Source organism: Periplaneta americana, chromosome 2 (genome assembly GCF_040183065.1).
Source record: "Periplaneta americana isolate PAMFEO1 chromosome 2, P.americana_PAMFEO1_priV1, whole genome shotgun sequence".
Classification (NCBI taxonomy): Eukaryota; Metazoa; Arthropoda; class Insecta; order Blattodea; family Blattidae; genus Periplaneta; species Periplaneta americana.
This window is the reverse complement of record NC_091118.1, coordinates 172,807,210-172,830,890: the sequence shown is the minus strand read 5'-3', so window position 1 is coordinate 172,830,890 and position 23,681 is coordinate 172,807,210. Positions and strand designations below refer to the sequence as shown.

General features: G+C 35.8%; 1 protein-coding gene across 2 annotated transcripts in view; it reads left to right on the top strand.

Annotated features, from left to right (window-relative positions):
• The window catches only part of LOC138694825 (cytochrome P450 6k1-like), a 64,695-nt gene that overhangs the window by 20,156 nt on the left and 20,858 nt on the right, over positions 1-23,681 (top strand). The gene's annotated exons all lie outside the window — the stretch shown is intronic.

Sequence of the window (23,681 nt, the reverse complement as noted above, 5' to 3'; positions counted from 1 at the left end):
ATTTTCAATACCTAGCTTCAGTAATTTATCTAGCGAAATTTATAAACTTGTAGTTGCAATTTGGGAAAAGGAAATTGTACCAGAACAATGGAAGGAGTCCATAATCGTACCTATTTTTAAGAAGGGGGACAAGACTAACTGTAGTAACTTTCGAGGAATATCGCTTTTGTTGACGTCGTACAAAATTTTGTCGAATATCTTTTTGAGAAGATTAACTCCATATGTAGATGAAATTATTGGGGATCATCAGTGTGGTTTTAGGCGTAATAGATCGACTATTGATCAGATTTTTTGTATTCGACAGATATTGGAGAAAAAATGGGAATATAAGAGTACAGTACATCAGTTATTCATAGATTTCAAAAAGGCGTATGACTCGGTAAATAGAGAAGTTTTATTTAATATTCTTATTGAATTTGGTATTCCCAAGAAACTAGTTCGATTAATTAAAATGTGTCTTAGTGAAACGTACAGCAGAGTCCGTATAGGCCAGTTTCTATCTGATGCTTTTCCAATTCACTGCGGGCTAAAGCAGGGAGATGCACTATCACCTTTACTTTTTAACTTTGCTCTAGAATATGCCATTAGGAAAGTTCAGGAAAACATAGAGGGTTTGGAATTGAACGGTTTACATCAGCTTCTTGTTTATGCGGATGACGAGAAAATCCGCAAACGATTAGGGAAAACGCGGAAATTCTAGTTGAAGCAAGTAAAGCGATAGAATTGGAAGTAAATCCCGAAAATACTAAGTATATGATTATGTCTCGTGACCAGAATATTGTACGAAATGGAACTATAAAAATTGGAGATTTATCCTTCGAAGAGGTGGAAAAATTCAAATATCTTGGAGCAACAGTAACAAATATGACACTCGGGAGGAAATTAAACGCAGAACAAATATGGGAAATGCGAGTTATTATTCGGTTGAGAAGCTTTTATCATCTAGTCTTCTGTCAAAAAATCTGAAAGAATTTATAAAACAGTTATATTACCGGTTGTTCTGTATGGTTGTGAAACTTGAACTCTCACTTTGAGAGAGGAACAGAGATTAAGGGTGTTTGAGAATAAGGTTCTTAGGAAAATCTTTGGGGCTAAGAGGGATGAAGTTACAGGAGAATGGAGAAAGATACACAACGCAGAGCTGCACGCATTCTATTGTTCACCTGACATAATTAGGAACATAAAATCCAGACGTTTGAGATGGGCAGGACATGTAGCACTTATGGGCGAATCCAGAAATGCATATAGAGTGTTAGTTGGAAGACCGGAGGGAAAAAGACCTTTAGGGAGGTCGAGACGTAGATGGGAAGATAATATTAAAATGGATTTGAGGGAGGTAGGATATGATGGTAGAGATTGGATTAATCTTGCTCAGGATAGGGACCAATGGCGGGCTTATGTGAGGGCGGCAATGAACCTCCGGGTTCCTTAAAAGCCAGTAAGTAAGTATCTTCAGTAATACATATTTACGATATATTAGATTTACGAAAACATTTTTCAGTACCTGTAAGGCTACTAAATAAACATATCTGAAAATTTCACCTTTCTGTATGAAGTTGAGAAAATACTGCTTTTGAAAAAAAGGATACTCGTGAAAAATTGAAACTTAAATTCTTATAATGCACTTATACTTCTCAGACAAATCTAAAAATTAACATGAATAGGCTATAGTTTTAATAAGTTCTCTTCCCTTTATCCATTAAATCAGTGGTGACCGTCCATGTATATAGCTCGACCAAGCGGCATATACTACCTCTCTCGTCAGTCTCTTTCCTTTCCGCTGTAAAGCGATCAGGCTCTCCCGCTCTTGACCATCAGTTGACATCTGCTCTCGTTCCTACACCAGCCTCCCCTCCCAGTCGTGCGTTCTTAGCTGTGAGATGGAGATCGGACGGAACGCTGGTGTTGGCTAACGTGGAGAAGCGGAAGAACCTCGAGAAAAAATCCAACTGCGACCTTGTCCGCTGCAATGGCATTGAAAATATCCCTGGCCTGACTTGGACTCGAACCTGGACCGCCTGCATCAGAGGTCGAACATTCTAGGTCACTCAGCCACCGCAGAGGTATAGCATTACTAACTTTTAACGGATATTTCGACATTGTACCCTGAAAGATTACCTTGTTAACCAAATTGTAGATATTTTAACCTAATTGGCACACAGCGTGAAGTAAGCACGACGGAGTCCACTGCTGTGCAGTAACACGGTTAGCACGTTTGACCGTGAAACGAACGGGTTCAAGTCCTGGTTGAGACAAGTTACATGGTTGGTGCTAGGGTTACCATCCGTCCGGCAAAAGTAGGACATGTCCTCTTTTTAAATAATTTTATCCTGTCCGGCAGGCATTAGAAAAAATAATGTCCGGCATTTCGCATTTCAACTAGAATTAATATGAATATTAAATACGCCTAATGTGCGATATTATGCATAGAATATCTATACAAATGGCGAAAACCTATGAAAGAATTTAACTGTTTTAAATGGTAGAAGCTGGAGCACATAAAATCATAAAATATGATGACCTATTGACATGCATTGAATTCTTACACTCTAAAAATGTCATTATTCATGATTCTAAGCTATTTTATCAATTTTATTCTGCAATGTACAAAGATACCTATGCCAATCAAGTTAATTTGGACAAAGATTTAAGTTCAGATAAACAATAGTGCAAATTCTTCGTTTCCAACAGTTCTGCGAGCACTGACACGTTCTCAGAACTCTTAAAAATACGTCAATTCTATTTATTTATCCCAAGTCACAATGGAAGTGCTGAGAGAGTATTTTCCCTAATATCTGCTCAATTGGGGGGGGGGGGGAACGAAATCGCATGCTAACAGAGACAGCTTTGACTGATTTTTTTTCTAATGAGTGACATAGGAGACTATTGATATGTTTATATCATTGTCCCGTTAGTTCCCTTTCCAATAGCGATCATTTTCACAGGTAGACTTCAGGGATCTATATTGGCGTAGATGTTTTCTCTCCATACTTCGAGAAACTTTGACTTTTATTGGTTATAGGAGAATAGATTGCCCGTCGAAGTGTAGGATAGATAGATAGATAGATAGATAGATAGATAGATAGATAGATAGATAGATAGATAGATAGATAGATAGATAGATAGATAGATGGATGGATGGATGGATGGATGGATGGATGGATGGATGGATGGATGGATGGATGGATGGATGGATGGATGGATGGATGGATGGATGGATGGATGGATGGATGGATGGATGGATGGATGGATGGAGTTCACAAAAGTACAAAACTTAATAATTTAACAAAAGATCTATATACAAATGCAGTTCTACATAATAAATATACAATTTCCTAAACTAATTAATCTATCGCAAATCTCAATAATTTATTGGTTCAAACTTGCACTTACGTCTTGTTTTAGTGCATGTTTAAACCAATCGTGATAACCCTTAAGACTTTAAACCTTATTTATTTGCTCCTTTTCAAAATTTAATTGTAATATTTAGGTCTTATTTTACATAATAATTTATTATTCCAATTAGGTGAAAAGATGTCGACATTCTGTAAGTCATGAACCTGAAATACCTTAATCGGTACATTCCATATGTAGGTTAATCTTTCTTTCTTGCAATATTTTCATGTCAGCAGAAACGTTTGCGTAAATTCTATGAAGACTACCGCATACCTGCTTAAACACAAACTTGACAAGTTGCTTACATAATCAACCTCAATTTAGTTTCATCATTGTGTCGCATGTACTCATTATCGATTCATTGCTATTATGATGACTAATAAATTTATTATAAATGCATTCTTATTGAAATTAAAATGTATTAGTTAACCAATTTATAAAGTCAAATTTTCTTCTGAACTTTTACTAATTAATATAGCTATCGGAATACATTAATAACTACCTTAATCCTCTATTTTCAATTTTTTTATCATTATTTTAAAAACCTTGACGTAATTCTATCTTATTTTCAAAACCTGTCTTCTTATCTTATTTAAATAATAATAAGTTTTTCTGATTTTAGGAAAATTACTCTTTTTTGATGCCTATCTCTTAGTAGGTAGTTTCGTTCAGTTTTGATTGAATCTACTTTATTTCTGTTAGAGTTTCTATTTGTCATTTTACCTCTTATTAACTGTTCGTCACCTGCTTCTACTTCATCGGTAGGTATCGCACAGCTCCTCCATATTGTAGCACTTCCTCTCGCGCACCCCGGACTACCAACGGCATGTGGCATTCTTATTAATTGATCTTCACTTGCGCTGACTTTGCCGGTTGATCCACAATCACTTCTCCTTGTTGTATTTTCACTTGCGCGCCTCAGACTACCCTCACTGGTCGTTCTCTCAGTCTGTGCCCCAGCTCCCCAAACAGCATCTTCACTGATTCCAGCCTCTTCTTCCATACTAGGTTTTCCTTCTTCACTCTTCTTTCTTCTAAAGGGATCTGTGAAAACAGTGCTGTCTAGTTTACTTAGGTATGCTCTAATATCATTCACTCCCGTAAGCTCATCAATTCTTCTATTTGTTATTTCTGATTTCTTCTGCCCACTTGATGAATTACTTTTCTTATCAGTCCTCTCTACGCTTCTAGACTTCCTGTTTCGTGATGCACTTCTCTTTACGTGTGGTGTCGATGATGCTCTATTTCCACAAGACTCTATTTCGTTATTTCTGTTCTTGTTCCAGCAACTGAATAAATAGATAGATAGCTTTATTGATATTGTTCACAAAAGTACAAAACTTAATAATTTAACAAAAGATCTATATACAAATGTAGTTCTACATAATAAATATACAATTTCCTAAACTAATTAATCTATCGCAAATCTCAATAATTTATTGGTTCAAACTTGCACTTACGTCTTGTTTTAGTGCATGTTTAAACCAATCGTGATAACCCTTAAGACTTTAAACCTTAATTATTTGCTCCTTTTCAAAAATCTAATTGTAATATTTAGGTCTTACTTTACATAATAATTTATTATTCCAATTAGATGATCAGATGTCGACATACTGTAAGTCATGAACCTGAAATAGCTGAATCGGTACATTCCATATGTAGGTTAATCTTTCTTTCTTACAATATTTTCATGTCAGCAGAAACGTTTGCGTAACTTCTACGAAGACTACCGCATGCCTGCTTAAAAACAAGTTTGACAAATCAGCAACTGAATAAATCCCCAGTGAATTGATTATTTAAGGCCTTTACGTTAACTATGTTTCCGTTTATCTTCATTTTATCTTTTACTAAAGTTGCCCTCAATCCTTTACCTCGAGCTTCTTTTAATATTGGAATTAGTTGCTTTTTTTTCTCTCTAATTTCTTTTGCAAAGTCATTTTCTATGAATATATTTGTGCCTTTGAGTTGACGCGTATTGGCAATGATGTGCTCTTTGATAAAGTAACTGTTCAATTTCACAATAATTTGGTCTTTTTTTCCGTTACCTACTCTATACGCGTTATTAATCGCACTTATGTCCAAGTTTAGACTGAAATACTTAGTTAATAATTCCAACACTACGAAACCAGTATCAATTCCTTTTTCATGATTGCACTCTTCAACAACATAAATTACAATGTTATTAATTTTACTATCATTTTCCCATTTTTTAACTATCGATTTTAACACCACCTGCTCTTGGATAACCTCCTTTAACTTCTTTTCCACTTCAGTGTATCTGTTTACTAGTGTATCTATATTACTTGCTACTTTGTTTAGTAGAGCACTTGCCTTTAATCTGTCTTCTCTCGTTTCTATCATGTAGTTCATCCATTCTCTTTGAAACACTTCATCACTGTAGATTCTTCCTTCTGTATCTCCAGGACCAGGATTTAACTCCACATTTCCAATAATCAGTAGAATTGATAAAACAGCCGCGGTCACAAATATGTTGATTCTATCCGACACTATAGCATATTCACCTTTTGAACATCTCCGTCGAAGTGTATCATAATCAAGGTTTTATTGTAAAAACTGTAAAATTTGTGTTATTTTTTTTTTACTTATCTTACCTATAACCCTAAATTGAGTAAAGTGATCAACTAGATACAATTTCATTAGGCCTACCACTTATTATTGTTTGTATTTTGTTTAGGGACGTCACTGATGATCTTCAACCTCTAATTACGTTATTTTAAGTATCTTCTATATTTTTAAATTACTGGAAGACGAATTCTCTGATCGGTAATTAGGGCCTACACTAAAATTTAGGCGGTTTATGTAAAAGGATACTTAACACCGGCTTTATGTGGCAATTTAACACAGAAGGATAGTTCATATTCAGCGTGTTTTACATAATATCACATTTACGTTGATGCCTATATTAATATTTGATAGTATTAAAAAAATATATGTATATATGAACGAATGAATGCTCTATTTCTTCAATTTCTATGTTCCCTTTTACATAGACTGCCTCTGTTGTTAAATAAGATTTGAATTATTATTATTATTATTATTATTATTATTATTATTATTATTATTATTATTATTATTATTATTACTTCTCCCCGGTATAGTATAAATCCCCCTTCCCTGGGGGTCGTCTGAATTCAACACTATTTCCGCTGTTATAAGTACGGGCTCAACCACTGTATTTTTTTCTATGGTGCACTATAACGAAATAATATTCAGAACCTTCAGATTCTGAGCTCAGATCCTATAACATCTGTGTTGCACACGTCATATTCTTTTCACGAAGTCTGCTACACTACAGTCCGGTCTAAGCTGTGGCGCAGGCCTGTCAAGTCAGATCCGGTGAAGTCCGTTCAAGTCTGGTCTGGTCCAGTCCAGTCCGTATCCAGTGACGCCTTACCTTAATTCACAGAATAGGATTGGTAAGCACAATAAGTCTCAGGCTTTAGTGCAGGATTAGTACAAGAGAACACCTATGGAGTAACGGTTAGCGCGTCTGACCGCGAAACCAGGCGGCCCGGTTTCGAATCCCGGTCGGCGCAAGTCACTTGGTTGAGATTTTTCTGGGGTTTTCCCCTCAACCCAGTACAAGAAAATGCTTGGTAACTTTCGGTGCTGGACTCCGGACTCATTTCACCGATATTATCAGCTTCATTTCATTCAGAAGCTAAATAACCTAAGATGTTGATACAGCGTCGTAAAATGACCCCAAAAAAAGAAACCCGTACGAGAGAGAGAGAGAGAGAGAGAGAGAGAGAGAAGCATGATGAAAGGCTCCATAAGAAAGCACAATACGTGACATTGAATACGCATGCTCTAGGCTAACTTCGACCTCACGACCTTGTGCCTCTGTGTAACCTTAAAGCTCGTGCCATTCGTACTCCGCAGAATGTAAAATGAGATGAAATACACTGCACAGTTTAATTTTGTAAAAAGTGGTAGGACAGTATCCTTTCGAGGAGAACTCTTACCACACAACGGAAGTAGTATGTAACCTTTCATTATACAGTAACCACATTTATACTTGAAAAATTGCATCACCAAAATGCCCACTATTACAACTTTGTTTCACAAAATTTCCATACACAGACCAAAACGGCTTACGTAATGTAATAATGTTTGTTGGATCTCTTTGTATTCAGACATTACAGAAGGCCTATATAATAAATCTCCTTCAATGACACAAACTGTGATTTTGTAGGTACTATTATTATGTTGATGTCTTCGTGAGAAATTCTCGTGAGAAAGAAAACATTCTGCATCATCATCATCATCATCATCATCATCATCATCATCATCATCATCATAGCTAGAAAGTTGGTACCAAAACTGTTAAGTTATATGACCTTGGACTAATCTCTACCGAGTGAAAAGTAATGGACCGTCTCTCGGTATCAGTGAAGCAGAACGACAAACATGTACGTCCAGATAGTAAGCTCCAATCGTGCACAACGTTACAACAAGAAAATAATATATAAACCAATAATTTGTAATTATAAACTTCGTAACTCCCAATCTAAATTAATTTACCCATATATATAAAAATAACATACAAAGTATACAATTATGATTCTAACCTCATTACAACAAATAACAATGCACTTTTTCATTTTATAAAAAGAAATACACTTTTTAGGCTCAGAAAAGAAAACAATATTTGTACTCTGAAAATATTCGTTCTACGTCACAAGATGTTACTGGAGCAAATCTGAAATATGACACAGTATTTATTAGTATCATCAGGTGAACAACAATTTTGTGAACCTAATAGTGTATCTCGTATGTGGGATATAATATTAAACCCATAATTGTTTTCAAGAAAATGTTTCGTTTCTAATGCAATGGCAGCTAGGAAGTTCGTATCGTAATTCCGATGTTGAACTTGGACTGTAACGCAACCGAATGCATAGCAATACAAGACGTCAACATTTAACGAAGAATGATCAGGGAAAAAATGAACGTGCTACACATCTTGTTTGTATAATTATTTAATAACAGATGAGTACACTTATTTTGGAATCATGCATAATATTCACATTACGCAAATAATAACAGATCAGTACATTTATTTTGGAATCATGCACACATACAAAAATTACATGCAAACTGAAAAAGATAAACTGTTGAACAGAGGCACAACCTACAAAAATTATACACAATTTCTGAAATGTATATAATAACTTTGTATCCTTTTTGCGTATCTTCTTACTGTATATAATGTAACCCTGTAATATAAGAGAAGAAAGAAGAAACAGAAACAGAAAAAGAATTTTGTTTGGAATAATAAAGAAGGCCATGTGAAAAGAAGGGCACGAAGAGGGCCATGCTGAAAAGCTCATTTATTCAGCACTTTTAATATTTTCATTTCAATCAAAATGGAATAACAATTATAATTTTTTAAATGTTATTTGGAATACAGTGCCCTTCTATAAAAAAAATGCGTAATATTCACATTACACAAATAATAACAGATGAGTACACTTACTTTGGAATCATGCATAATATTCACATTACGCAAATAATAACAGATGAGGACACTTATTTTGGAATCATGCATAATATTCACATTACGCAAATAATAACAGATGAGGACACTTATTTTGGAATCATGCATAATATTCACATTACGCAAATAATAACAGATGAGGACACTTATTTTGGAATCATGCATAATATTCACATTACGCAAATAATACAATAATAACCGAATAGCTCACTTTGTTCAGAACCTAAAATATTAACATAAATTAACAATATTCTTCAAACTATTCACGACTCTACACAGATCCGACGCGGGTATCTACAGTATGTACAGTATACTCCTCGCTGTACTCAACTGACATCTACTGCTTTGGTATGAACTTTCTATTTTAACTAGGCCGCAGATATGAAACGTAGCCTCATAGGTGCATAAAATGTTACTCACTAAAAATGTTCGTGATTTGTGACAGCAAGAAAATCATAACACGCAGCTTACCGTACTGTACATTCCTCATCTTCAAGTTTGTGTACCGCTTGTAAATGATAAGCACTTTTTTTTGTTCAAGGTAAAACAGCATGACCTTTTTAGGGCGTTAGTTCATTCTAAAGAAGACAGGTGTTTCTTGTTAGAGACACATGAGTTTGTTTTAGGAATCTAAGAATAGAGAATTGCACCTTTACTCCAGGTCTTGTAAGCTTCTAATCTTAATTCATTTCGGATACGTCGACCAGTCCATTGAGCGGTATCAGCAAGTTATTGCTAGTTTGATAATGCAGAAGCTTTTCTTTATGCAGACGACGGACAAAATGGAGATGATCATCATTTTGTTGAAGTAACATGCCACAAATGTTAATGTGCTGGAGAAAAGCTCCCCAAATAGCTCTCATTAAACCCAGACGACGAAATGTTTAGGAGCATATAACGTTCCATCTGGGCAATCATGAGGTAGTCCAATGCTTTCTTTCGCAGTTCCTTTAATTATTTTATTAACATCTGTAAAAAATGCTAATCTTTTTTTTAATGGAGCACTCTGTAATGGATAGATAAGATTTGGCCAAATGTATTGGTTAATAAAATTATTGAGCTTTTGTTCAGGTTTAAGTAACTGTGATGCACATAGTTTATTGATGCTTTATGTAATGTTGTTATGGTAGATTTTTCATCAACTACAATTTCAGATTAAAGTTCATCCCTAGATATTTAATACATTCTCCATTATTCATTTTAGACATTATTATTGAACCATTTAGATATGTAATTTCCATGTGAGATAAAACACCATTTTTAATGCTGATTAATTTGCTTTTGACTGGATTCACTGTCAGACCAATGGAGACAAGATTATTCTCAGTTAAACTGAACAGTGACTGTATCCCAAGGTCACTTTGAGATAGTATAGCGATATCATCAGCGAAAGCTAAAGCTGTGAGTTTAAGTTGGATGTAAAGAAAAGCCATATTCATCAGATAAGTCATAATCAGTTATATCTTTTAATACGTCATCCAGTGCTAAGTTAAACAGCGTTGGAGAAAGTACCTTGAGGTACGCCTTTATTCTCTTAAATAAATTTAGTTTTTCCTTTAATGGTCTCAGTCTGAATCTTTTTCTATTAATAATTTAGTAGATAATTTTCTCAGGTTTAAGGATATATCAATTGATGCTAGAGACTTTTCTATATGTTCATGACCAACAGAGTCAAAAGCCTTTGTGACATCCAAGAAGGTGATAAAACAGTCTGATTTACGACTCTTAGCTGATTGTAAACAACCATTAATTAAAAAAGCCTCGCTGATAACAAGAGAAGACTGATAACTACGTAATTTATGTTCTAATATACGCTCAATTATTCTTCTTAAGATCGAGAATATTGTTCTCTAAATCATTAGAATCACCCCCTTTATAGATTAAAATGTTACTTGCCTTTTTAAAAGTTTCAAGAACATAATTAAAACGTAACATGGCTCTTCTAAGTAAAGCTATAAATTTAGCTGCTTTAAGATGTTTTAACACTCTGTTACCTTATCTGGGGCGAGTTTAATTTTAGCTAACCTATACTAACTTTTTTACAGTTATTTCAGAAATATCGGCCACAGTAGATGCGTCGCCAGCAGGAGAATCAATAGAAGTTAAATCATAAGCAGAAACAAAAATCGTTTATAGTAAGATCCAATTTATTCAAGTGATAAAGAGGAGGAAGATTTAAAGCTAGTATTCATTATTTGTCGTACTATTTTCCGTCTGTCATTATAAAAGTTATACTGCGCTAAATCATAGGAATATTTTTCTCTTCTCTTATCTCGTTCTCGTTTGGAACGTCTTGTGGGATTTTAAGATGAAGAATAAGTGTGCCGTTTATTAACCAGATTAGCATGTCGGTTCATAGTATTTTGTTGCTGAAGGTTGCGGACCAGGAAGATTGGGAATGGATTCAACTAAAAAATTGATCACATCGCAGACAAGATTATCTAAACCAGCATGATTATTAACAGTCACACATATTTTCGAGTTCGACTTCCCATTTCACCATAGGAGAGGAATCTTTATTTAAATCAATACTTACAGCAGAATCTGGAGTAATTTGTGGATTTGTCTTTTCTTTATTATCAAAAGTACAGTCGCTTTCTGAAGCTTATGTAGCTACATAATTAGGCGCAATTAAGGTCCTGTATTCTGCTTTACTCATACTTACTGGCTTTTAAGGAACCCGGAGGTTCATTGCCGCCCTCACATAAGCCCGCCATTGGTCCCTATCCTGAGCAAGATTAATCCAGTCTCTATCATCATATCTCACCTCCCTCAAATCCATTTTAATATTATCTTCCCATTTACGTCTCGGCCTCCCAAAAGGTCTTTTTCCCTCCGGCCTCCCAACTAACACTCTATATGTATTTCTGGATTCGCCCATACGTGCTACATGCCCTGCCCATCTCAAACGTCTAGATTTAATGTTCCTAATTATGTCAGGTGAAGAATAAAATAAGCTTTACTCATATAGATTTTAACGGATTAATAGAATTTCCCACAAACTTTACATTCTTGTCGCAAATCATCGTATTATACAAAGCAGGGCCGGCAAGGAATACTCCCCGCATTGACAATACAGACAGAAGCCTGCCCGTATGGGAACTCAGCTGAGTAGCTGAGATATCTGTAGTACTGTGTGGTGACATGACTAAACCCCATTTCTGTTTGGTTGATATGCCCATTTCTGTTTGGTTGATATGCCCATTTCTGTTTGGTTGATATGATAGGCCTTCCCCTCTACTCACACTCTCTACCATCAGTGAAGGGGAAGATGCTACTGTCTATCTTACTAACGTTCGACTAATTGACTTTCAACACAGTGACAAATTTTATTATTGAAAATGTTTACCGATAATCTGTATTTCGAAAGTCTATACTAAGTGTTAATATTTCATCTTATTGCTGTTTATATAAACTGACACATTAAAAAGCTACTGACAGGAGAAGATAAATGTTTTCTCCACCGCTAGTTGCTACACTACAGCATGCACACTTTTTTTTTTTAACTTTTTTTTTTATTGCAACACAAAATTATATACAACTATAGCAATAACAAAACATTTCAAACAGACAATACTTAATAAAATAATGGTCCCATATCAATGTTGAATAATCTGAGTGAGATTTTCCTAGTACAACAAAAGCAAATATTTCTGTACACATGATAGAATTATTATACTCCTACATACAAAAAGAACATTGTGACATTTTAAGGGTATATGCATTACTTTAACGTTCAGTTCAAAAGTATTTCAATTCCTCTGCTTAATGTTATTAGTTATCACATAATTAAGTACAAAAAATAAGTCTCAAAAAGTTAAAGAATCTTAAGTACTTGTTAAAAATAAGAAATAATTATAATAATCATAACAATAATAACAATAATATACCCCCAAAATATATTCAGTGATCATATTATCAGTCAAACAACAACAATTATTGCACTGATAAAGAAAATGAAACCTTTCCTACATACTACAATTTTATGAATTGATATTTTTATTACATTATTTCCATATAAATGTGTGGACATTGCTTTAACATTTTAGTCCAATATTGTTTCCATACAAAGTGCTAATCGCTTCACAATAGCTGCCTGTGTTGTCTTGGGTTTATAATAAAAACTTGGCTTGAGTATAAAGTTTAAATCTATGTATGTCACAGGGATATGCGCGATGTCACTAATATCCTGAATTGTAGTTTCCCAATATTGTTTAGTCCTCGGGCACTCAAGAAAGCGATGTTGAAGATTGTCCTCTACTTGACAATAGGGGCAGAGTGATGTCCGGGCTAATTTGATATGGTATAATTTACTGTTAGTTGGAAAAATATCATTGACCACTCGAAACCATAGGTCTTGCTGTTTAAAGGTCAAAACACTGTTTCGTATATTCTTCCAGATCCGTTTCCAATTATACACAGGAAAACGGCACACAATTTTAGGAGCTGGCAAACTTCTATTCATATACTTATAAATATGTTTGGCCGTGACAGAATTTAGGATATTTTGTGGTATATAACTGATTTCCTGTTTGAAAGTGCGTATTTGTGGTGCATGACTTGGCAGACCTCGTAAATCCGGTGGATTCTCTAACTTGGTTATGGAGACCCATTTAGAGAAAAATGTGAAGGAGAAGTCATCTCCCTGTCCTTGGACGTGAAGAAGATTCCGGTAGACGAACAGACTGAGTGCTTTAGTGTAAGGGTCAAAAACTCCTAAGCCTCCTTGAGATTTTGCCAGGGTTAACTGATCTCTTGGTACTCGCAAGATCTGTCGGTTCCACAAAAACCACCCTGTAGCAGAACGCAATTTCTTACCAATTAGACTTGGAATGGGTAAAATTTGCGCCATATACCAAGCTTTCGACAAAGCATATGTATTGATATATTGCGCTCTCTTCACCAAGTCAGCGAATCGAAATTTTTGTGCAGACAAGACGTGACGAACAGCATTATTGACCGAATTCCAGTTATATCGTATTGTTTGACTCAGATCGTTGAAGAAAGTGACGCCTAGGATTTTAATGGACGAGTGAATGCTGAGCCAACTAGGAAGTGGAATCTTGTCTTCTTTTCCGATGTACATAGCCTTCGTTTTCTTTTCATTTAATTGAGCTCCCGTTTCTCGACTATACTGTTGTATACATTGATACATTCTTGGCAATATGGTAGCATCAACTGCAACTATAGTGACATCATCGGCATAAGCTCGAATAATAGTGTCTGTATTCATAGGGTAAATACAAGAAATATTCTGTAACAGAGGATCCAAAGTGAGAGCAAAGAGATGCATAGACAGAGGGCAACCTTGCCGCACTGATCTTTCCACAGGGAAGGCTTGTGTAAGATGTCCGTTTACTAACAGTTTTGAATTACTAACAGCCATTATATTGCGTAGGCAAGCTATAAAAGCTGGGTCTATGTTTAACTCCATCATTCGTTGTAGTAGATAATTATGACGTACTCTATCAAATGCATGGTCAAAATCAAGGGAAATAAGCATGTGACTTTGTTTATTTTGTTTTGCGACACTGATGCTATCACGAATTGCACATGTAGCATTGAGAATATTTCGGCCAGCCACTAAACATTGCTGATGAGGTCCTATTACATGTGGAAAAATTGTACTCAAACGTGTCTTCATACACCTCATAAATATCTTGTAATCGCTGTTCAGGAGAGTAATGGGACGGTAGTCTAGAGCTGTCTTCGGGCAAGCAATCTTGGGTATGAGTACCATTATTCCCAAACAAATATCACTGGGAATAACAGGTGATGTCATAAGGGCGTTCATTATTTCTACCATTTCCCTCTCGATTATACTCCAAAACGCAATGTAGAACTCGACTGGAATTCCATCTGCTCCTGGTGACTTATTCAATGGACTAGCTTTAATAGCTGCCAATATATTTTGTGTTGTTAAAGGCGTTGTGAGTGTAGCTGATGGCGGGTTATTCTGATTGGCTTGTATATTGATACTTGGCGCAGCAACTGGTTCGGTATATAGATTCTTGTAATACTCGTACAAAACAGAGCGTATTGATGGTTGTGCTGTGTGTATTACTCCATCAGCAGTAGTAATCATGTTAATATATTTTCTTTTCCCCCTCTTCGTCTCTCGAATGACATCATACATGGAAGTTGACTCCCCTGACATACTGTTGGACCGGGCTCGTATTTGTGTACCTCTATCTCGATCATGTTGAATTTTGAGGATACTTGCTTTAACTTTTTTCAGTAAAGTGGTTAATCGAGGTTCTGTTGAAGACGAAGCATATATGTCCCTCAGTAATCCATACAAATATTCTTCTTGTCCTTTTATTTCCTGTTGTCGAAGAATGCTATAGTATTTCATCCATTTTCCTAATTTTTGTTTCGTATTGACCCACCATTCTAAAATATTTGGATACCTCGACTTCTGGCGTTGATATATTCTCCACTTGTGTTCCAAATCCTCTTTGAAATCCTCTTCCTTCAATATGCTTGTGTTAAGCTTCCATATTCCTCTGCCAAATGGAGTGGGTAGACGTGGAATTCGTAGGGTTATTATATAACCACAATGATCAGAGAAAGCGACCGGGCATATGTCTGTACCTCGAAGATTGGACTTCAGGTTCTGTGTCATATATATTCTATCTAACCTTGAAGCGCAATTATGACTTTTATATGTGTAAAGGGAATTTCGGCGTGTCTGTAATTTCCATGAATCCAATAGTTTTAGACCATCGATTATATTTTGGAGTTCCGGGCAAGGATGATATTCTCCGGAAGTGTCGGAGGCGTGTAATACACAGTTAAAATCTCCTCCTAATACTAATTGTTCATTTTTACGTGCTAAAAGCGGTGTTATATCAGTCGTAAAAAACTTCTGACGTTCACGTCGTTTCTGAGAGCCTGAGGGGGCATACACATTCACAATATGGATATTATCTACTCGGAGTGCTATTCCCCTTCCATCGGGAAGTTTAATTACGTCTGTATATGGAATGTGATCTTGAATCACTACAGCTGTTCCTCTCTCATCGGGTAGAACGTTGGATTCTATATTATAACCAAATATGCTGTGAAGGTCCGAAGTCCCGACCTCCTGCAGTAAGCCAATCTGGATGTCCATATTGCGAAGACACTGTGATAATAACTTAATTTTACGGGGAGAGGAGATATTATTGACATTTAAGGTAAGAATATTAATGACATCCGTCATGAACGAGAAATAAATATAGAAAGGGATTAAAGAAAGGAAAAATATGTTTAATAATCCAAAGGAGTGAGCTTTCTTAAACCAGAATGGATTGAAATGAGACATGATTAAATGTGTCAAACTGAATAAGCATTTATCTTAGGTATGTCAATATAATAACAAGTGAAAGATATTAATCTGTTACTCGCAGAGGAGGAAACCCCAACTTGCTGCCTTCATGCTTATATGGGTGTAACCTACCCGCTCTGTTGCCTCCTTTGCTTGTCTTCTGCGCGGCTATGTCCTTGTGTTGAGTAGCAGAAGTTGACCTGTGGCTGGTGTCGTCTGCGTCCATCATCTCATTCCATGTCTGGTCCGCTTCAAGTTGTGTAGGTATATGTGTACTAGATTGCTTCTCCAATGAAGATGATGTACTACCGCCTTGTAAGTCATTCTTAACAGTTGACGTGTTACTTGATGTCTTACGTTTGTTATCGCACACAGAAGTCAGCTCAGATTGAAGACGCGCGCCGTCTCCTGACTTTTGTTGATCGGAATCTACACGGGTTCCCTCAATTTCATCTGCAGAATCAGTTTCAGAATTCACCGGAAGAGGTGTCGTCCCCGGATTTTGCTCTGCCTCTTCATGGTCACGAGTACTATGTTCCCGATGTTGTTCAGTCGTTGACCCATTAACTCCGTCCCCTCTAGACTGCTTGTGTTTGTCAATTTGGTGTTCCGTCTCCATAATGTCCGATGGACGTGATATGACGTCATCATTCTCATTAAGGTTATCGGAAGCTTCACTCTCCTTTTGTTGACTAGAATGACTTCTGGGTGCAACTGTTGATCTCGACGTCGATTCGGCATTTTTAAACAAATCACTCATAGTGAAGACAGTTCTAGGGGCAACAGTGATTTTCGCTTTTAAGTTTCTGTTAGGACATGTATTCCGCAGATGGGATAATCCGCCACAGATGAAGCATGATTGTTCCTGGCCTGGATACGTCACATACGCCTCGTATGTAGCTACTACAATGGTGGATGGGATCGGTTTGTCAATGACTATATTAACTAGCCTTATTCCGGTATCTACATGAAATCGATATCGCGACGACCATCTTTCACTATCTATTTGTTTTACTTTCCCATAATTTTGGAAAACGTTATGTAATCGTTCATTGGGCACCTCGGGGGGGATATTTAACACTCTTACGACAGTACTTTCTTCTTCCGCTGGGGAAAGCGTAACGTCAACTCTGTCTCCACTCTGTAAGGTTAAGGTTGATGACCCTTCGTAACGTTGCAGGTAATTCTCATACACTGTAGACGTTTTAAATTTCAAATAAACAGCACGTTGTTTACTTACAAGTTGAATTGTTTGTAGGTCGTCTTCTTGTACATTTAACTCGTCTGCTATCCATTGATGAATTTCCATAGCACTCGGACGTTGCTGATCCTTGTTAAATGTTGCTTTGATTGTATGCTGCCGAATAACTTTTGTTGCCATGTTAACTTATTATGCGTATATGAACACACACAGAAATAAACAACAACCACTCAATGTTAGCTGCTTGCCTGCTCAGACCCAACGCGCTGCTGGACACGTCCTACTGCGATGGCTGTCAGAGCTAGACTCTACACTGGGACACTCTGCACTGTGTCGCTCCCCCTGACTTCATAATACGAACTAACATTCCTTAATTTAATTAATTATTAGTTGGAAATATTGTAAGAATGACACTAAAATATAATTGTCAAACATCTGTGTCACTGTATTTTATATCCACTTATGTACTTTATTTAATATTTATTTTCTTGTGTGTACGACTTGGTGGGTGCAGGTATAAGAGGTAACAGCTACCGGTCTGTTACTGACGGACTCGGAGTAAGTAGAAGGGGAAAGAAATGCCGTCTCATCCTCTCAACTTGTATGAAATGTCGTTTAGAGTTGTACAGTACATTAGCGGCGCGGCGGTGGAAGGTCATGCTTGTTTCTTATCGGTTCTACGACTGCTTGTTGGATTGTAAATAAACTAATAAAATAAGCAGTAACTAGAGAAACAAAATAAATTAACAGTAATTAAACATGTTTATTCTACTCGTGTTAAATTATAATACTCTTTACTATGCTTCAATAGCAGCAGCAGCAGCAGCAAATAAATCACAGATTATACGTTAAATTATTTGTCAAAGAAAATAACTTTATCACAGATTGTAAATGTGAAACTTTATAAACAACATAAACGTACCTTGCAAACAGCACATTATAGTGGAAATAATTAACGTAACAGAAACGAATATGTAAATGTCAAACATGCCAACATTTTTGAAAATCAGACTAAAAATAATAAATATATCTTGCTGCCTAGATCTATGAATACCGTGACTATATTATATATTCTGTGTCCAAATTCGGGGAAATGAATGGGCCACGCCTTTTTTTTATTATATCCTTCCCTGTCCTGTTGGGGTAGGGAATGGAATAAAGCACGGTTGACTTTTGTTACTAAAATATGTATTTGCCTCTAAATTGAATAATTAAAAATAATGATCACAGATACTTTGAATGAAAATATTTTTAGAATTTTCTAGAAAAGCTACACCAAAGTCACAAAATGGTGTCAAGTTTTCATAAATATAAGAAAGCAGGGCTATGGCGCGAATGGAATTCTAAGTGCTTATAACTGTAAATTTAGAAGTTGAAAATTAGAAGTGGTTAAGTGGTGTTTTCTTTAATATGAAGGAAACAAGCTTTCTATTTGCAATACATTAATGAGAGAAAAGTTGCCCTTTCAATAACCATTATTTAGACATTTTCGTTTTATATCTGAAGTCTGACTAGTTTAATATGTAGCTAGTAGGCGATTTATGCAATGGAGGGGAAAAGGAACTGGCCACACTACCCTATTATCTTCTGGTCTAGTTGCCTTATAAGTGGTGCCTTCTTTGGTATCACTTGTGAGGTTCAGACCTGACTAAACAATCTACAATACCTCCTTTTTGTCCTTATAGCCAGAATAAGTACCGCAGATATCTCGTCCTACTTATGATCAAAACATACGTTTATGGTATTGTAAAATATTAGCTGAGTATTCTCATGACATTATTAATATAATGCTTATTTATTATGAAAGATGTTTATTAATATACACAGTGACGTATTAAAGTATAGGATGGTACTTAATTTTTCTTTATTGTCTCAATTTGGAGATCGCGTTTTCTTCCCCCTTCCCATTTCTTTCTGTGTGAGATTCGTGCTCTAAACCATCCGCGATCTTACAGTACATAAATAGTCAACACTTACGTAATATCGATTATCGGGTTATACAAATCGACGAGATTCAGTCGATATGTGACGAGAAAGAGTTATGACGTAATAAAATGAAGTTATGATGTAAATAGGCCTGCTGTTTAACACTGTTATAGCAAAACGCCAGCTATATAGCGTTTATTGATCGGAAAAATATGCATGGCTTGTACAAGTCTTGTTCTGTGTAAAACTATACCATTGTTTAATACTCTACGAGTATAAGCAACTTTTATTAGTAAGACTCTAAAAGTTTAAAATATAAACGATACTTATGAAGTTACTGCAAATTCAAAATAATAATAAAAATTTACAATGTGTTATAGTGTCGAATCAACTGTAGGAGTAATTGCAAACACCTTTTTTAAATAATACAGGGTAAATCTCCTTCAATTGTTACTCCGGTTATGTACTCGGAAAATGTCAGTTTCATGTATGATTACGTGCGCCTAACTGTTTGGTCTAGCCTGCATTACAGCAGGCGTAACAGCTTGAAAGTCGAATATTCTGTCGGATGCTCAACCAAGCCGGTTGATCTCTGACCGGTCGAATCTAAACAGGTTCTAAAGCCCATTTTGAAGCTCTCTGGTAGTAATATTAATGGAGTTAGGATAGTCTTTGGCATTCCACCCCATCCTATTATTCTGTATTCAAAGACTGATTGAAACAAGGCTAGATAAACAACACGAAGAACACAAATAGGCATATACAGGGAGATTCACGAGGTTTTACCGTCCCTTATGGAGCTTATTTCCGAAGTCATTCTGAGCAAAAAATGTCATATAAATATTTGTCCTAATCTCAATATTTTCAAAGTTACACTAATTTGAAATTGTTTGTAAAATACCATTATTCTTGAGTTTTAAGGGTAAAAGAATATTACTGGTAAAAAATGAACTATTCAGGAGTATCATTTCTTTAATTAGCTAGTATTCTGAAGCTAAAAATGTGTTGTGAATTCCATAGTTGCTTAGTACAGATTTTTTTTTTTTTTTTCGATTTTTAACTACAAAGTTACCATTTCTTACGCATTTATCACAACAATTGTTACAAATCACGCCCCTTTTGTAAATTCTTCAAGACTGTACATTAGGATGTATAATTAAACAGTGAAGAATCAAGTTCCTAAAGTCGTATGATTTGTAACAATTTTTGTGATAAGTGCGTAAGAATGGTGTCTTTTTAGTTAAAAATTGGAAAACAAAATCTGTACAAAGCAACTGACAACACATTTTTAGCTTCAGAACACTAGCCAATTAAAAAAATGATATTTCTGAATAGTTCATTCCCTATTTGTAATATTCTTTTAGCCTTAAAACTAAAGGAAAAAGATATTTTACGAATAACTGCAAATTAATGTAACTTTGAAAATATTGAAATTAGGACACATGTTTATATTACATCTTTTGCTCGGAATGCCTTCGAAAATAAGTGCCGGTAAATCCTCGTGAATAACCCTGTATACACGAAAGGTTACAAAGTTGTGAATTGTTTTCCGTAACCTGTTACATAAATGTTGCATGTTTATCCTATCTTAATAACAGGGGCGTATTTTGCGGACTACCGGGGCTACCGGCGGTAGCCCAAGGAAATTACAAAAGAAAAAGTTTATAATATAACATAATGTAATAATTTTGTATTATTAGTTTTACCATAGTAATTAAAATTAAAGTAATTGTTAGATTTATATGCGCTCTCTGCTCTCGAAAAGAAACAAGTTGTCAAGGCGGCATCGCTGGAGAAACCGCTTGCTACGTGAGGTAGCCTGTGACCGTTTCGCTCATGCTGTCCTTCGCACAACTGCCCGTCCCCCCCACTCCCTTCTGTTTTCATCGTGCACTGTAGGCGGGCGAGTTGCCGCTCTCGTGATCGGTTTCTTCGCAGGCGCGAAGCAGCAATAGCTTAGTACGCTAGCAATTGAATGTGATTGTGTTCTTGCAGTGCATTATTTTAAATCTGTGATTTGTTCGAGTGTCTAAGAGTTATATTAATTGTGAATTATTAAGTTTTTAATTTCCCAATTAAGTGATATTGTGAAAAATATGGCAGAACAAGTTTCTGGAGAGGTTTGTGTTGAAAATGACGTGTAATAGAAGGTTTATTAAAAGTGCCTTTTAACCGTCGTACATAACAACGAGAAAGTTGAAATTGTGAAAATGGAAAGACCAACTCCTAAGTTAAATTTGTCCATGGACGTAAAAGAAAAACAGCGAGAGTACACACGCCATTTCACTTCAACATCATATGGTAAGTGGAATTGGTTGTGTGGTACTTCTAAACTGTCTAAACTATTTTGCTGGCCATGTTTGTTATTTAGCCGCGAAACTAATGTGTGGTCAAAAGAGGGGTTTTCTAATATGAACTCCCTTCGAACGGCAGTCCTAGAATACGACAAATCAAAAGCTCATATTTGTAGTAGTATGAACTTTGCAAACTTTGGGAAGACAAGGATTGATTTACAGCTAGATAAGCGAAAAGCTCTACACATCAACCAACACAATGCTCTTGTGAAAAAAAATCGGGAGATTTTACTGCATCTTATTAACGCAGTCTGCTTTCTAGGAAAACAAGAATTGGCTTTTCGGGGTCATAACGAGAGTGTGGAATCAGACAATATAGGAAATTATATTGAATATTTAAGTTCCTTAACAGAATTAGACCATTTACTGGTCAATCATCTTGAGAGTTCAACAGTATTTCGTGGTACTTCTCTCGCAATTCAGAATGACTTAATATTTGCTATAAGTGGGGTTATGATAAAGAACATAAAACCTTTTGTGGCCATTGTTGTTGATGAAACAAGTTACTGCTCTAATCAGAGTCAATTGTCCACTGTTTTAAGATACGTCGACAGTACTGCCAATGTTCAAGAACGGTTTATAGGATTCACAAATGTCAGTTCGGACAAAACTGCTGCTGCTTTGTTTCAGCATGTGGAAGGTGTTATAGCAGAATACAATGTCGGCAATAAGTTAATTGCACAGACATACGATGGTGCTTCAGTTATGGCGGGAAATATTAATGGCTTAAAAACAAAAGTTCAAGAAAAGTATCCTCAAGCACTATTTGTCCATTGTTACAGCCATGTTCTCAATTTAGTTTTGCAACAAACTACTTCATCCATTCCAGAATGCCGCATTTTTTTTTCAAAACACTGTCGGGTTTAGCTGCATTTTCTCATTATCTCCTGAAAGATCAGAAAACTCAAGGAATTTATGAACAAGAAACTTCCAAAAGTAGCACCCACTAGATTGAATTTTACATCTCGGCTTGTAAATACAGTAAAGGAATACAGAGAAAAACGGACTGCTTTCTTTAAAAATATCATTTGTAATGACTCTGAAGAAAACTGGGATGATGCTGTAAATGTGCAGGCTCAAGGATATTTGAATTTTTCACACAGTTTCAGAATATATTTCTTCTTGAAGTCTATGCTAGAGTGTTCGTACATACAGATGTGCTCTACAATATTCTTCAGACAAAAAGTCTAGACTTAGCATACTACTTGCAAGAGGTATCAAAGTTAAAAAAAAATACTATATCCGAGTTCAGACGTAGTGGGTTTCCGTCCATATGGAGTAATATGGAAAATGAAAATTCTTTAGCTAATACAATGGAACCACCATTAAAGCGAAGAAAAGGAGATGATGAATTGAAATACAGGCAGCTGTACTACAGCATACTAGATCGTATGCACATGGAAATTACTGACAGATTATCTGATTATGGAAAGCTTCAGTTCACACATCTTCTAGATTCTCAAAAATTTTCTGCTTATAGAGAAAACTTCCCGAATGAGGCACTAAACAAATTATTTCAGTCCTATAACAGTCACTTTGATCAAGTACGTTTGAAAAATGAATTAAGTGTAATATATTCAGCAGAAGTCTTTGATTTTTCGAACAAACCTATCCATGAAATATTATCTGCCATATATGAAAACCAGCTGAACCAAGTTATTCCTGAAGTCCTTAAATTGGCAACATTAATTGTGACAATACCAGCTACGTCAGCATCGGTAGAAAGAACATTTTCTGCGTTGAGGAGAATAAAATCCTACTGTAGATCAACTCATACACAAGAACGTTTATCCGGCTTGGCACTAATATCCATTGAAAAGTCATTTCTACAGAAACTTTGCAAGTGGCCCAACTGTAATTTCAAGGACGAAGTCATCAACGTATTTTCGTCCCAATCAAGACGTCTGGAATTCACATAAATATGTAAGGAATTTTATTATAGGGATTTTAAAATATATTTTGTGTAATAATAGG